The sequence below is a fragment of the Eptatretus burgeri genome, chromosome 7, assembly GCF_056783735.1.
Source record: "Eptatretus burgeri isolate ZD-2024b chromosome 7, Ebu_testis_v1, whole genome shotgun sequence".
NCBI classification, from domain to species: Eukaryota; Metazoa; Chordata; class Myxini; order Myxiniformes; family Myxinidae; genus Eptatretus; species Eptatretus burgeri.
In genome coordinates, this window is record NC_140967.1 from 72,855,275 (window position 1) to 72,872,774 (window position 17,500).

Consider the following 17,500-nt stretch of genomic DNA (forward strand, 5'->3'; position numbering starts at 1 on the left):
TATATATATATATATATATATATATATATATATATATATATATATATATATATATTTACGAATTTTGCCCGCCCGGCGTGCGATCGGCCACATAACTCGTATCGCGACGCGTCGCCCACCGGAACGGACAATTCATTCATGACCCTCTTGGAACTACCGCCAAGGAGCTTGCCACTGGTGGGGGTTTAACCTCACCACAATCCAGTCCGCATTCTACCCGCACGAAATAGGGTGAATCGCCGAATGTCGATATACCTAAGTACCCGCGCGGGTTGCGTACCGAGGAGTTGTACCACGCCGCAGGTCGACTTCGGACACGAACCGCTTTAGCGGCTCGTTCCGTGATAAAGGGATAACCGAGCGGAGTTATCGCCGACCTCGACGGTTCAGTTTTACTTATCGGGTGTTTCAACCCACTACAAATCCCTTACGTGATGCAAGATGGAAATTTCAACCAGAGGGAAAGGACGGAACAAAACGGGAAACAGTTTGACAAGCACTTTTCATTCGCACGCAGACAAGCACGTACTTTACAGTCATACAAAAATGCACGTACACAGTCAAAGCAAGAACAATACGCAGAGTTAAAACCGAATAAAGCAATGTACAAGCACTTATCCGGGTTTACTTAATATACTGGCGCCACACACACATTTACACCAAAGGCAAAGAAAATACAAGCCACCCTCACAGTCAAGGAGGCAGACAGGTCCGTGGACCAAATGAACGTGGGACCTGGGTGATCAGCCAGGTCCACGAGACCGAAGGGGTCTTACCCGTGCCTTCGTGGCGCGATGGCGGGCGAGCTGCAATATCCGCCTAGCGCGCCTCACTCCGTGCCCCTGGTATGGTCATTGAGCTCCTCCAGGCATGCGTAGCACAGGCACCCGTTGGTCGGTCGACACCACGGTTGGGGCGGAGAGTGGACGGGGTTACCGGCGCGATCTCAGCGTGGATGGGGGAAATTGTTGATGCTCGGGGTGGGAAGAGGGGAATGGCGGACGCTCCGTCCTGCTAGCCGGGCCTTGGGACCGCACTGACTCCGGCGAATTCTTGCCCTTGAGCCCTCTTCCGCGTCCCTGCTCCATGCCGTGACTCGTCCCTCGACCTCAACTCCGAGCTCCGTCCCCTTCGCCGTCCGATCCCCGCAACGACAACCTCAACGTTGACCTTCGTCTTGACTCGACCAGCCCAGCCAGCACAGCTCAGCACATCCCAACACACGCCCCAACTCGACACGACACTCGCGAGTCGCCTTGTGCTCGCGTCTTTATAGACCGGAGGAGGAGCGTGTATGCTAATTCGCGGATGAAAACGCGCTTGGAGGTGCGGCCACACCACCCGACGTTCAGCCATTGGTCGGCCAAAAAGGGGCGTGAGCCTTTCTTGATCCGAATTCCTTCCTAAAAGGAGTCCACATGCATCGCGCTTGGGGGCAGGGCCACGCCACCCGACGTTTAGCCATTGGTCGGGCAAAAAGGGGGCGTGAGCTTCTCCTGATCCATTTTCCCTCTTGCATAGGCATCCATTTGTACCCGCGGCTCGACGCGTTCGGCAAGAATCACCGAATGGGCCCTGGACAGCACGACGTTCGGTGTTGACTGGTGGTGTGGTTGATGGTTGTGGAAGGAGAAAGGCGAATGGGGTGGGGGGGTTTGCTGTGGTGGTTTGAGTTGTTGGCGGGCATCGTTTGGGAATGGCGGTGAAGCGATGTTTTCAGGGTGGAGTTGTAGAGTAAAGAAGCGAAGGTCGTGGTGTTTGAGTTGTTGGCGGGCGTCGTTTGGGAATGGCGGTGAAGCGATGTTTGCGGGATGGAGTAGTGGAGGTAAAGAGGTGAAGGTGGCGGTGTTTGAGTTGTTTTGGTGGATTATTGGTCCAAAATAACGATAGAGAAAGAAAAATGGCTAACTCAAAGCGTCGCAGCCCGGATGAATCACACATATTCCCTCTAAACAACAGGTGTGGACGAACTACACATGAACTTATCGATATATCTAACCTGAGGACCTTTCTGGTGTATTGTAAATTTCCACAGCCGTAACACTACCCCCTTCCCTTTTTACAGACTCCTCCCGAGTCGTCGAATTTTCGTGTGCCATCATATGTAGTTCTCCCCTAGTACGTGCGACATTCTTCGGATCCCTGAGTTTTACCTTCGGATCCCTGAGTGCGACATTCAGTGTATTCGTGTCCCCAAAATATATAACCTACGGGCCGAGTAACTAACTAACAAACCCACTCATTCAGACGACTTAAATAAATTGCCGGCGCAAAGACATACATGCCGGGGGCGCACTCATATACAATATACAACTTAACACCTTAACCTTATAATTTACACTAACCATGGCCCAGGATCAATGGACTCTGCAAAGCGAAAAACAAAAGTCAGCAGGGAGCCAGGCTGCTCGCACGCAGTCTCTGGCTCGAGTAATGCAGGTGACAAGGAACGTGGCTGGCTGCTCAAACGCAGACAAGGACCCTCCACCTTTTAACATGGACGCAGTGAACATAACGGCGCATGAGCTGCGCAACCGCAGTCTCCGTGCCAGCTCAAGTGGCACACGCAATGAACGCAAGGGCGCATGAGCTGCGCAACGCAGTCTCCATGCCAGCTCAAGTGGCACACGCAATGAACACAACGGATGTGTGGATGGATGGATGAATGGATGGATGGATGGACGCAAACACGGTGCACGGGCCGCCACTGCAGGCCCGTGTTGTAGCTGCCAACATGGCAGTCCTCGCGGCTTGCGCAATGATCCTGACGCACATGGCAATGAACCAAAGGGGGGGGGGAATGCAAAACAGAACGGGGGCAAAAGATGACGAGGGCAGTCGGCATGGATGGCAAAGGTGGACAGGCAAGGCATGGCAAAACAGGGCCGCTGTAGCAAACTTAGCTGGCAGTGAAGCTGACCGGCACAGGCCTTGCACTAAAACAGCCGGCTGACGGTCGACCGGCACAGGCCTTGAAGCAAACAGCCAGCCGATGAAGTGGCCGGCACAGGCCTTGCAGTGGAGGTTGGTGGAGGGAGTGCGGTGGGGCTGGCCACTCAGAAGGCGGGCTCGAACCTACCTACTGTCTCCCTCCCAACCTATCGCCTGTGCCTGTCTCTGTCCATACCCACCCCCTTAATTTGTCAAAACCCAATTTAGCCCCCACTTATTTTTTGTTGTTGTTATTTTCACTTTTATTTCCCCCACTATGAATTCGTCTCCTAACCCCCTTTATCGTCCTTGTTCGACTAGCCTACTCCCAACCCCTCCATTCCCTTCCTGGAGGGGAATAAGGGAGAGCTATCGCCCTGTGTCGAGGCCCAACTCAAGCCTTAGGATGGCCTCCTCGGAGTTCAGCGATCTTTAACCAAAGTGGGTCCAGCGGCCCACAACGAGAGCGAAGGGATGGATGGTGCGGAGGGGTACACTTCCTAATCTACCCTATCCATTAACCTTTAAACTACCCCGGGGCTTTCAACAAGTGCCTCTCGCTTAATCTACTGGTTCTATCAACCCAGATTCCCATCGCCTGTGTTGGTGTCCTCCAATTTTGGGCCTTGCCCCCCAAATTTCCCTCGTGCGCTTGCACGGTTTCGTGGCTGGGATGCGTGGCTCCCTTGGCAGGCACTACCCTCTGCCGATTCTCCAGCAATGGCACCCGCGGGCACTACACTGTCTCCGAGCCTACCAGCTCCCTCAACACCGGGGAGTGCCCTCCATGGCGACTCCCCTGAAACGCTCACATGGCAGGCTAGCGCCCCGGGCCCCTTTCCGAGGGTCGCCCGTGCCCACGCACTGCCCACGCGGCCTATGGCGCCCCGGGCCCCCCATCAGGGAGTCACCCGTGCCCACGACACTATCCCGGCCCCCCATGGGCCCTTGGCCTAATACGGCAGACTCGCCCGGTGCCCGGGGTACCCACTCAGCGATACTCACCATTCGCAGCCACGCTCCCAGCCCGTCAACAGGGCTCCTGCACCCCTTCAAACAGGTTTCGAGCCTACATTCCCACCAACAGCAAAACGACTTCCATTTTTGTCAATTTGACTAACCTCCTAACTCACTCTACACTGACCCCGGGGTCCCTTGGGCGGGAATCACTCCTCCCCCCAATCACTCATCGCACCATGCATTCTCCATTCACTACATTCACACAGACCCGCTGGCCTCACTCACTCATCATGTACATGTTTCCACTTTCCACACACACCACTGAATCCTGCCATTCTTCTCACTAAATCCCCTAACTTCCTCGTGCTCCCTCGTCATCCCTGACAATAAAGCACGTTCCATTTAACACTACGAAGCTAAGCTACGTCCCCACTACACACTCACTGTCTGTCACTCTCCCCGAATCCTCAAAAATCATCTCCCCTCCTAAATCTGACCTACAATCCCTCTATCTAATCCATTCCACTGGCTCCATCAGGACTTACCCCAGCCCCATGAAGCCGGTCTCGCGAAGCTAACCCTTCCCCCTAACTAGTGCCATCCTGTGCCCAGGCCAAGGGGATCTTCCACCCCTTGCCTGGGAATCCTGTTCACCCGAAAGCGAGGCCTGCTTTGCTCAACTTTTTTTTTTCCTCGCGCAGCACCAGCGCAGCAACTCGCAACCTGCGCTTTTTGCCCGTGACGTCATGGCAGCTGTTCACACACCTCGTCCCTCTTGGACGGTACCATCTGGCAGGGATACCCCTCCTGCCAGATTCCAACCATACGTGCAGCCATGACGTCACCCTGCGCATATTAAAAAAAAAACAAGCCTCGTGTTTCGAGGGGTTCCCCACATGAACACGTGCTCTGCCCGTCCGTGACCTGCGTCGTGCGCTCTGCGAACAGAACACACTGCACAGGCCACATAGAGCTTCACACACACGCCCGCGTGGAGAACCCATCCATTCCGAATCCGTTACCAGCCTACCCTTTGTTCATCCGCGGGATTGGCAACATCCACCGCTGGTGTTTATGGACCGGGTTTCACTCCCGCAAGCGCGCACGTGGCGGCCTCGTGCGTACCACAGCACGGACCTCGCGCTCGCCGCTGGGTAAACCCAGCGCGGTTCCCAATGCATCTACGGCCGCTACACAGCCTTTGTCCATCTGTCGCCATCGTCGTCGCCATTTAACACACCCACTCCTGCGTGCCATGATGCTCACACACCTCTCCATGACACTCGGACATGCGGTTGTGTGTTCCCGCATACCGATCGTCATCTCTCTTTCATACCGCTTTCTCACACACACGGTCTCCCTTGCACTCGGCCGTTCACTCACGCATGCCATTTCCCTTGTACACGTGGTTTCACTCACACTCAGCCTTCCACTCGCACAGGGGGTCGCACTCACACATTCACCACACACACCCGGACAATCATGCTGGGGATTAGTGCCACCACAAGGGGTTCCGGGGCCTCTCTACCCCCCAAGCTCCTCGTGCACCCGTCCGCAGCACTCGCCCCTCAACTCCGCTTGGCACGACCGAACCCACCTCGTCGTGAGTCGCCTCAAGGGGGCATACTCCCTCCCCTCGTTCCTGGAGGAGGCTATTCAGCTGCTAGCACCGGGTCCCTAAACAGTCCGCCAGCTCCCCCTCATAGTCCTCCACTACCTTAATGTGTGTGTGCTCGTCCTTAACCCTGTCTTTATCGTGCAGTCTCTCCTCTATTTTTTCTATCTCTCGCGTCTCTATACATTTTCTCTCCTTGTTCCTTATTTCTGTTTCTTCCTGGTTCCATTTTCCTTCCCATTTGAGTCGTTCTTCCTCTCCGAACTTTTTGAGTTGTTCGTTCTCTTTCCGGAGTTTTTCGATCTCCGTGGACTCAAATTTTGCTCTCCCCTCGAGCTGGTTAATTTCAAACTCGTATAGTTTTAGTTTTCTCTCCCACTGTTCCTCATGCTTTTCAGTCTCCAATTTCATCGTTTCTTTCACTTGGCTTAGTTGTTTTTCCTGTTTCGTTCGTTGTTCATTCATTATTTCTGCGTACTTCAACCTTGCTTTCTTTTTCAATTGTTCTTGTCTTTCTTTTTTAATTTCTTTCACCCCCTGTCCCTCATTCTCCAACCTCATAGTTTCCTTCAATTGGTTAACCTCAAATTCATGTTCTTGTTGTTTTCTATTCCACTGTTCTTCTCGTTCTTCCTTCTCCAATCTCGTTGTCTCCTTCAATTGACTGATTTCTCCTTCCTGCTTCATTCCTTGCTCCTTCACTTTCTCCTCGTACCCCAACCTATTCTTTTCCTTTTGTCGTTCAGTTTCAAATTCATACTCTTTTTGTTTTCTATTCCACTGTCTTTCCTGTTCCTCATTCTGCAATCTCGTTATTTCCTTCAATTGGCTGATTTCCTTCTCCTGTATCATTTGTTCTTCTTTTTGTTTTTCATTCCACTCTTTTTCTTGTTCCTCATTCTTTAATCTGGCCTTCGATTCCAGCTGTTCGATCTGTACAGTGTGGTTCCTTAACGTTTCATTCTCTGCTGTCGTTCTTTCTTATCTCACCATCCTCAACTCGTTTTGTAATTCCGTCTCTTTGTTTTGGTATTTCTGTAACTCAGAAGCTTTTTTTTCAAATTCCTTTCTCATCTCCACCCACTCCAACCTTGCTTTGGCTTCCAACTGTTTGATCTGTACAGTGTGTTTCCTCAACGTTTTATTTTCCGCTCTCTTCCTCTCCTCTTTTAACATCCTTAGTTCGTTTTGTAATCCTCTCTCTGGTTTCGTGTTTCAGTATCTCAGAAGTTTTTTCCAATAGTTCCTCTTCCAATATGCATGCTTCTTCCCTCCTTTCCGCACAACTTTCCCATGCTTCCTTCCTCATTTCGTCCATTTTCTTCCCATATTCCTTTAGGTTTTCCTGATATTTCTTTTCTATTTCTATCTCCCTTTCCATGGTTTCTCTTTTAATCTGGCCTGTCCTTACCTCTCGCTCCAGTAGCACCAATTCCCCATGTTGTTTGCGTTTTTCCTTTTCTCGCTTTGTTTTCCTTTCTCCTTCCTCCCTCATTTCTCCCTGCAGTTCTTCGAACTGTTCTGACTTTTCCAGCAATTCCTCCGTCCTTTCCTCCAGATGTTCCTCTCCTCTTTTTCTCTTCCGTTCTAGGCTTTCTCTTTCCTGATTGCCTGTTCTTTTCTCTTCCTTCAATTGTTCCAACTCCCCATCGTGTTCACATTTTTTCTCTTCCAACTGTATTTCCCTCACTCTCCCCTCGAGTTCTTTGAACTGCCTTTCCCCCTCCAATATTTTTTCCATTAGTTGTTTTACTTCCAAATCGTGCTCCTTTTGTTTCTTTTCGAGCTCGGTTTTCCATTCTTCCTCTAAGCTGTTCCTATCCTGGGAGATACCAATTTGCTCTTCCTCTTTCCTTTTATTCTGTTCACTCGCCTTTTGTAGCAAAAACCCACGCAACCAATGTACTAACGTCGTTTCCTTATGTAGCTTCTCGACTGTACTGGCTAAGTCCTCTTCCAGCTCCTGAATTTGCTCCTGTGCATTGGCCAATCGTTGTGCTTCCGTGTGCACATAATCCTCATGAATCCAGTCTGCGTTGGTTAAGTCCTTTTCCAACCCCCGAATTCGTTCCTGTGCCTCGTCCAATGCAATCTGCAATGCACTGCCGTCGCCCTGCCTCGCCTGCCATGACCCCGTGGTTTGAAACAGTTGTTGGGAACGCTCGCCTCGTGTCGTGCCGTTCGTAGCGCCATTAATAGCGGCCCGCTCACGCCTCGTGCCGCGCTGAAGTGCGGCCGTGCCTCCATCTTGCGACTCCGTTTGCCGGCAAAGTCCGTGCTCAGAATATGAGGGTGAGCTCCCCCATGGATTGTAATTAGCGGTGGAGTTATAAAAAGAACCATCCCGGGCCATGGATTCTACATTACTACACATATACATTTCTACCCCTGGCACCCGCTCGCCTTGAAATTCCATCTTATTTCTCGTAAGGAATTAATTTAGCTTTGCTCGTAATTTGGGGGGAACGAGGGGGTTTGCTTCGCACACCCCTGGTTCGATCCCGGTGAATTTAGTTGGAGACCGAGGTGCATTCGAATCCCACACTCCTGTACACCAATGTTACGAATTGCTGTTGGAGGTGGGATGGATTTGAATCCCACTCCTGGACACCAGTGTGACGAATTTCGCCCGCCCGGCATGCGATCGGCCACGTAACTCGAATCGCGACTCGTCGCCCACCGGAACGGACAATTCAGTCGTGACCCTCTTGGAACTACCGCCAAGGAGCTAGCCACGTGTGGGGGTTTAACCTCACCACAACCCAGTCCGCATTCGACCCGCGCGAAATAGGGTGAATCGCCGAATGTCGATATACCTAAGTACCCGTGCGGGTAGCGTACCGAGGAGTTGTACCACGCCGCAGGTCGACTTCGGACACGAACCGCTTAAGCGGCTCGTTCCGTGCTAAAGGGATAACCGAGCGGAGTTATCGCCGACCTCGATGGTTCAGTTTTACTTATCGGGTGTTTCAACCCACTAGCAATCCCTTACTTGATGCAAGATGGAAATTTCAACCGTTGGAAAGGACGCAACGAAACGGGAAACAGTTTGACAAGCACTTTTAATTCGCACGCAGACAAGCATGTACTTTACAATCATACAAAAATGCACGTACACAGTCAAAGCAAGAACAATACACAGAGTTAATAACGAATAAAGCAATGCACAAGCACTTGTACGGGTTTACTTAATAGACTGGCGCCACACACACACATTTACACCAAAAGCAAAGAAAATACAAGCCACCCTCACAGGCAAGGAGGCAGACAGGTCCGTGGACCAAATGAACGTGGGACCTGGGTGATCGGCCAGGTCCACGAGACCGGAGGGGTCTTACCCGCACCCTCGTGGCGCGATGGCGGGCTCGCTGCAATGTCCGCGTAATGCGCCTGACTCCGTGCCCCTGGTATGGTCGGTGAGCTCCTCCAGGCGTGCGTTGCGCAGGCACGTGTTGGTCGGTCAACACCATGGTTGGGGTGGGGAGCGGACGGGGTTACCGGCGCGATCTCAGCGCGGATGGGGGAAATTGTTGATGCTTGGGGTGGGAAGAGGGGATTGGCGGATGCTCCGTCCCGCTAGCAGGGCCTTGGGACCGTACCGACTCCGGCGAACTCTCGCCCTTGAGCCCTCTTCCGCGTCCCTGCTTCACACCACGACTCGTCCCTCGACCTCAAATCCGAGCTCCGTCCCCTTCGCCGTCCAATCCGCGCAACGACAACCTCAACAATGACCTTCGTCTTGACTCGACCAGCCCAGCCAGCACAGCACCGCACAGCTCAGCACAACCCAACACACGCCCCAACCTGACACGACACTCGCGAGTCGCCTTATGCTCGCGTCTTTATAGACCGGAGGAGGAGCGTGTATGCTAATTTGCGGATCAAAACGCGCTTGGGGGCTGGACAACGCCACCCGACGTTTAGCAATTGGTCGGGCAAAAAGGGGCGTAAGCCTCTCCTGATCCGTTTTCCCTCTTGCAAAGGCATCCATTTGTACCCGCGGCTCGACGCGTTCGGCAAGAATCACCGAACGGGCCCTGGGGAGCACGACGTTCGGTGTTGACTGGTGGTGTGGTTGATGGTTGTGGAAGGAGAAAGGTGAAGGTGGTGGGGGGTTTGCTGTGGTGGTTTGAGTTGTTGGCGGGCATCGTTTGGGAATGGCGGTGAAGCGATGTTTGCAGGGTGGAGTTGTGGAGGTAAAGAGGCGAAGGTGGCGGTGTTTGAGTTGTTGGGGATATTATTGGTCCAAAATAACGATAGAGAAAGAAAAATGGCTAACTAAAAGCGTCGCAGCCTGGATGAATCACACATATTCCCTCTAAACAACAGGTGTGGACTAACTACACATGAACTTATCGATATATCTAACCTGAGGACCTTTCTGGTGTATTGCAAATTTCCACAGCCGTAACAATATGTATATGTATATATATATATATATATATATATATATATATATATATATATATATATATATATATATATATATATATATATATATATCTGTATTTATATATACATATACACGAGGTGTGTTCAAAAAGTATCCAACCAAAAGGTATATTATGCTTTTTTATTTTGAATTATTGTCGAACAAAGTTATTTGGATACTTGCACATCATGCCTCGTACGTGTGTCGTCATGTTTTGCGAAAATGGCTGGAAAACGGGTAATCGCTCCCACCGATTCCCGAAGGAATCAAACATTCGCCGGCAGTGGATAAGATTTGTACAAACAAAACGGGCGAATTTTCCCCCAAAGAAACTGGGTAAAGAGGACCCTTTGGATAGACTTGTCATTTGTGGTGACCATTTCACAGCCGAGGATTACGAAGGCATAAACACATCTGATCACCACTCTGTGAATATGAGTTGTTGGTTTACAAGTTCTCCAGATACTGCTCTGTCACAGAATCAATTGTTGAGTTTATGTGAGAAAAACCTTGAAATGTATTCTTAAAGAGTACATGAAAAAACACATAAACAAACTTTCTGAAAAACACAAGCATGAAAACATTTCTCAACAAATCAACTTATTGTTGATTAAATTACTTTTTTTAACAGCATCAGCAAATTGGGCTATTTCATTTCAATTGTAAAAAATTGATCAATTTTCCACTTTTTTTTCTAAATTTGGTGAAATATTTCCCAATGAGGCTAAACATGTTTTGGTATTTATCTGCCACAACAGTCTCTTGAAGGTTGGGGTTTGTTCTAACTGTTCACTTTCACTGGGGTCAAGCTCAGCTGTCAGAAAGACTTCAATGCCAAGGCTACGGTGTATAATATATTTAGGTCCATTATTGATTCATTCTATTTCTGACTCTTGAGTGACTCGAGGGTTAAAAAAATATTATATCAAGTCACAGACGAATCAAACTTTACATTATTTTATGCATCGAACAAGAAAATTAAAATCTACCAACTAATCTGTCTGGTGGAGTATGTCAGTGTGAACTGCCGGGCAGTCAGTCCTGCCACTTGTACACGAAATAGGCCGTTTTCTGGCACTTGCAAGTGGTTCAAATTTATGTGGCTCAGGGCCAGAAACTCCACAGTATAAATTCCCATCATCCTCCGACTCGTCCTCGGCAATATCGGAATGAAAACACTCAATTTCATCGCCGCTGAGATCACTCTCTGATTCGCATCTCGCCATTGTTCACACGCTGTTTCCGAATGTTCACGAAGTTTTCGGAGAACGTGACGTCATAGCATCTTCGGTAAATCCGGTCTGTTTTTTGATCACTGACAAAGGTTTTGACCTAAAAGTTAATTTTAGCATATTTTGAGTTTAAAATGTGAGAAAATAATTGCCCAACGATTATTAATTTGATTACAACCTTCGAATCATGCGAAGTCATCAGTGACCCAAAACCTGCTCTTTAATGATGAGCACCCCGTTAATTTTCTGCAAATAGTTGTTTAAATTTACCCAAATACTCAGTTTAAATTCACCTTTGGTGTTCCCTTAGTATGCATGCAAAGCTTGGGGCCCTAGGTTTTATGGTTTTGGAGTTATAGAGGACACACACACACACACACACACACACACACACACACACACACACACACACACACACACACACACACACACACACACACACACACACACACACACACATACACTATTAACAAATACCACCTGTCGCTTTGCTAATGGGGATACGAAGGGGAGGGGAGAGTGAGGAGGGAGATGAGGGGTGGGCCAGTGAGGGAAAGAGCTGGGAAGGGGGGTAGACTGGAAGGGGGAGAGAGTGAAGTAAGGGGAAGGGAGCGACACCTCACCACACGTCGCTATGCACTCCAGGCAGGAGGGGTGTGAGGAAGTAAAGGGGGAGAAGAGAGAGAGAGAGAGAGAGAGAGAGAGAGAGAGAGAGAGAGAGAGAGAGAGAGAGAGAGAGAGAGAGAGAGAGAGAGAGAGAGAGAGAGAGAGAGAGAATGAGCTAGGAGGCTAGGAATTGGGGGAAGAGAGCGAAGAAGGGGTGGGAGAGCGAGGAAAGGGGGGGGGGGGAGAGCGACACCTCACCAAATGTTGCTGTGCACTCCGGCAGAAGGGGGTGGGAGGGGGAAGTGAGGAGAGACGGCAGAGTGGGGAGGGGGAGAGAGAGAGGAGAGAGTGGGAGCAAGGAAGGAGGCTGGGAAAGTGGGGCGTGAGGAAGGGGGGGGGGGAGTTAGCAAAGATAATGTTATGTTATGCTTTATGACCATACACACACACACACACACACACACACACACACACACACACACACACACACACGATTATAGACAGAGAGACACAAATTTATACATACACACACGAATATACATGCATACACACGCATACACCCACACATATACACATTACACATCCACACATATACCCACACATACATACACCCACACGTACACACACATTCACACATACATTCACACATATACACACCCACACATACACACACACACACACACACACACACACACACACACACACACACACACACACACACACACACACACACACACACACACACATCTATATACAGGCACTTCCAGGTTCCTGGAAAACATCGTTTAAACCAAGCTTCAAAATCCCACTGACTTTTAAAATGTATTAAAGGGGGAATGCATTCCTGATAGAAAAAAAAAATTAAGTGGAAATTTTTCAGTTGCTTTACTCACCTGAATCCTCTTGTTCTGATAATCATTCGTTATTTTAATTTGATCTTTAATTTAATATATTTTGCCTTCCTAACTCTGGAGATTCCCCACAGAGAACCCATCCGTGGCCGCATTCATGATGATCCTCCTGGTTAATTATTTTTGTTTCACTGAATTAAGTTATTTCCCTTGCACTCAATGAAACCAGCTCAATGAAGCTGGTTAATTTTGGCACATTCCTCAATCTTTTGTTCACTCAATATAGTTCTCCAAACAGTAGAAAACGTTGTTTAATGCTTGGCAATTTCATGTTTTCTTGTGTATAATATTGAGAAGGAGGGACCATAGACTTGTGTGCTTAAAGTATAGAGGTTTATATGATTTATGCTTCGTTAAAAGAATCATTATTATTTCTTTAAATTTTCAGATTTCACTCCAGATATCACTCCAAATTTCAACGCACACTTATTTAGTCCACAATATCCGCTTCTCAAAGCCGAAATTATATTTCGATTATATACTGTACTTTAATTTGTCCGTGAGAGTCCATTGTGGCAAATCGTATCATATAATGCATAAAATTGCTCCAACCTCCTTATTTGAAAACTAAATCACTTTAAAAGTGATTTATGCAGCAATTTCTGGAATGATATTCATGAGGCATTCGATGATATGATGGTGGAAAGTGTAAAAAAACAATTTCAGCGCTTTATCGCTCAGAAACCTTTGCGGCCTGTTCCAATCAAGGCATTGTTTAGCAGGCCAAAAAAAATGGGAGAATAAGACCCCAGCGAGCTGACCGAGGGCTGACCAAGAAGGTGCGCCACCGTCTTTGTAAGGCTTGCTATTATTTTTTCTTGTTGTGAGCACCTCCTAAATTATCTTCAAAAGATGTGTTTAAGTGTTTCCAAAAGCCCAGTTTTATTTCATGCACTCCCTTGAAGTTCCCTTCATATGCATGCAAAGTTAGGTGCTGATAGGTTTCATGGTTTTGAGTTGTAGAGGAGAGACACACTGACTGACACACTGACATTTATTATTATAGACAAGCAAATACCACCATTCCAATTATTATTTTGTTGGAGCTACAGTGGCCTGCAAAAGTATTCACCCCCAACCAATAATGCCACATTTAAATGAATTACAAACTATGTAGAAACAATTTTTCCAAATGAAATTATTTATTCATAACTCGAGAGATCAAACTAACTACTTATAGTAGTTCAAGGTTACATGTGAGCGGAACACCTGCAAATAACATGTACAAATCAAAATTCACTGTTTGCAAAGGTATCCAGCCCCGGGTGGAAGCACCTTTTACAGCAATGACCGCAATGAGTCTTTTTGGGTAGATCTCTACCAGCTTTCCACAGTGAGATTGTGAAATCTTTGCCCATTCTTCATGTGAAAATTGCTCTAGTTCTGCCAAGTTTGATGGGGATTGTCGATGGACGGCAATCTTCAAGTATCGCCATAAATGTTCAAGTGAGTTCAAGTCAGGACTTTTACTGTGTTACTCAAGAACATTTATTTTCTCCTTATTCAGCCACTCCAATGTGGCTTTACCTTTGTGCTTCGGATCATTATCCTGCAGAAATGTAAATCTCATACCCAGTTTCAGATTTATGGCTGAACCAAGCAGGTTTTCATGAAGGATTCTCCTGTACTTTACACCATCCATTGTCCTATCCTGACAAACTTGCCAGTCCCTGCTGATGAAAACCAGCCCACAACATGATGCTGCCACCACTATGTTTGCAGACAGGAAAGATGGTGCTGACTGGGTGATGTGCAGTGTTGGGCTTGTGCCAGATGTAACACTTTGACTTTTGACCAAAAAGTTCAGCCTTTGGCTTGTCTTATGACAAAACTTTTCTCCTCATGCCTGCAGTATCATTAAGATGTTTTTTTGCAAACTCCATATTAGCTTTTAGATTAGTCTTTTTCAGGAATGGCATCTTTCTTGCCACCTATCCATCAAGGCCAGCTTTGTGAAGGGAATGGGATATTGTTGATTGATAAACACTGACCCCATGGAGCCTTGCAGATGTTTCAGTCATTGTTGAATTTGCAGCGACATTCCAAACCAGTTTCCTGCCAAGTTTGGATGGGCGACTTGATCTGGGTAGAGTCAGGGTTTTATGATACATCTTCTATTTCTTAATGATGGATTTCATCATACTTCAAGGGATAATGAGTGACGACTTTGAAATCTTCTTATAACCCTCTCCTGAACGGTGCTTCTCCACCATTTTATGTCTGACTACTTTGAAAAATATCCTTGATCTTCATGTTTTTCTTGTTGATTGACCAAGTGAGTTGCACCTTAAAACTCCTTTGAGAAGTGTGGAGCTTAATTTTAAGTTTAACTACTGATTACATACAGGTGAAACCTATTACATTTATTTTGTAACCTTGCAAACAAATAATTTGCTCCTGAAGTGATTTAGGGTTAATTACACAAAGGGTTTGCATACTTATGCAACTGAGAATCATCTGATTTTTTTTCCACTGTTAATCTTCCTTATGCACATTTTATCTGCATTTTTTTTTAGCTTTACCACTTTGGAGTAGTTTGTGAAGACTATACATTGTTTGATTTGAAAGCATCATGAAATAAGCCTGGGTGGCATCAAAATGTGAAAACTTTGGAGGAGGGTGAATAATTTTGCGGGCCACTGTATTCCTTCTCCAGTGTAGTTTCGGCAGTTAAAACCCATGTACATGAATTAATGCCACTCTCATTGACATTTGAATTTGTGAGAATCAACTCAGATCTTCCAATAATGCAGGATGATGATGAGGGGCATACAAGAACAAAATTGAACAATACAAATGAGTTTTGTTTGCTTGTGACAAGTGATCCCAATGAACTTGATGAAGATTAAACTGCTTCCGAGGATGGGCTGGATTGACCATGGTTGAGTAACACACTTCTAACACATAAGTAACACACTTCTAATTTCATTATTTTCAACACAAGATCTCGATTCATGTACGAGTGTGGTGATGGAGGGTAAAAAGGCATTGAACTGATCGTGAGGCTGTGGGCCACATTTGGACATGAGCAAGAAAATGAATGAACAGGAAAGGAGAGAGAGGAGGAAACACATTCACATATAAGTAAGAGCATTTGGTTAGGTTAGGTAGGATTAATTAGGGTAGAGAAGATTTTGGGTAGGAATGAGAGATGACATGAGATAGTGGTTCACCGTCTGCTTGAAACCCTGAAGGGAAGAGTTGGAGTAAACAGCCTCAGGAAGGCAGTTCAAAAAATGGGAGAAAAGAGAATCCAGTGTCAGGGAGTTGAGACATCAAAGGAGTAAGAACAGGCAGTAGACTGGAGAAGTATTAAAAAGGCTACCTACCAACCTGTTTGCAATTTGAGAGCAACTGGCCTTATGCTTTGGCCTAATTCCAGAAGATGCCATTAATATTGAGAGCTTTGGAATCCACAAATTGAAGGAGAGACTGATATAATGCTGGGGTGCCAGTCCAGAAAGGAGAGCAATACTCCATAAAGCTACTGGCAAAAGCCTTGTTGACTGTGGGTAGTTGTGATTTTCCAAGGAATAACTTTGAAAAATAAGGATGCCAAGTCTGCAGCTGATTTGGATGCCATCTTTACAATGCGGTTGGATTTGGAGAGGTCATGGCTGAGTGTTAGGCCAAGAAGTTCAAGAGACTGAACTTCTTCAAGTGGCTGACGATGAAAATAATTAGGTGGGTTCAGTTGATGATCCTTTTGGAGGGACAGTTTGAGTGTGTAACATTTTCCAGGATTGAAAGACGTTGCATTTGTGAGAGACGGTGTATTATCATCTTTCCATTTTTATTTTATTTTCACCGGAACTCGTGACGTATCTGTTCACGTCATAAAAGCCCGCTCTTTTTCTATTCTGCATCGGGAAAGGAAGCGCAATTTTCAGGCATTGAGCTGGTAATCGGTGCGGGCTCGTGATTGTATAATTTGCTCTAATCTCATGTGAGTTATGAGTATTCCTTGAACAATTACCATAAACATGTTGTGTAGAAACTGTAGAAGCAAACAATGCTAATTTGTTGACTCTGCACAGTGATGCACATTTTTGTGCCCAACGATGAATGTTGGACTACTTGTAATTTGCAATGTTATTTGGTTGCTAATTTAAAGTAGAGAAATAGAAAATAAATATTTTATTTATTTTTTGAGACGATACTGATATGTTTGCATCAGTTCATTGTCCTTGTTTTATAGCTGTACTCGTGGATGTTACTGGGTGGCTCACTGCATCCCTTACTGGTTGTATCGAGTCGTCGTGCAATGCGACCGGGGGTGAGTTTTACATGGATTATGTACATGCACCTAATGTAGGATTCTTGGCCACATGTGATTCTCAGGACTAATATTTAACGTAATTCATGAGTTTGAATGTGTGTAATTCATTATATTGTTATAGTTCATATTACTAGTAGAGTGGAGTGTAAACTTTCTGAGGCTAACTCAATATATGAGGTGGACCAATGTGGCGCACTTACGTGATGCATTCACCTGTGCTACTGTATTAACAGTTGTAACACTGGTGTATTACCAATGTGGCAAGACTGAATATTTGGATAGGTTACACTTCCTCAGGTTTGCAATGTTATAATAATGCACTTTCATGATATATTCACCTGTGCTACTATATTGACAGTTGTAACACTGGTGTATTACCAATGTGGCAAGACTGAATATTTGGATAGGTTACGCTTTCTCTGGTTTGCAACGTTATAATATTGCCTTTACATTATATATTCACCTGTGCTACTATATTGGCACAGTTGTAATAGTGGTGTATTGAGTTGCTGTTGTTGTCTAATTGATGTTTAC

General features: G+C 46.8%; 2 long non-coding RNA genes across 3 annotated transcripts in view; one reads left to right on the forward strand and one right to left on the reverse strand.

The window, feature by feature from the left end:
- The window catches only part of LOC147023529 (uncharacterized), a 267,038-nt gene that overhangs the window by 90,063 nt on the left and 159,475 nt on the right, over window positions 1–17,500 (forward strand). For both annotated transcript variants that reach the window (XR_015060254.1, XR_015060255.1), the window contains exon 5: window positions 16,886–16,963. This is a non-coding gene — a long non-coding RNA (uncharacterized LOC147023529). The remainder of the gene's footprint in view (window positions 1–16,885; window positions 16,964–17,500) is intronic.
- The window catches only part of LOC147023530 (uncharacterized), an 84,877-nt gene that overhangs the window by 60,959 nt on the left and 6,418 nt on the right, over window positions 1–17,500 (reverse strand). The window lies entirely within an intron of this gene.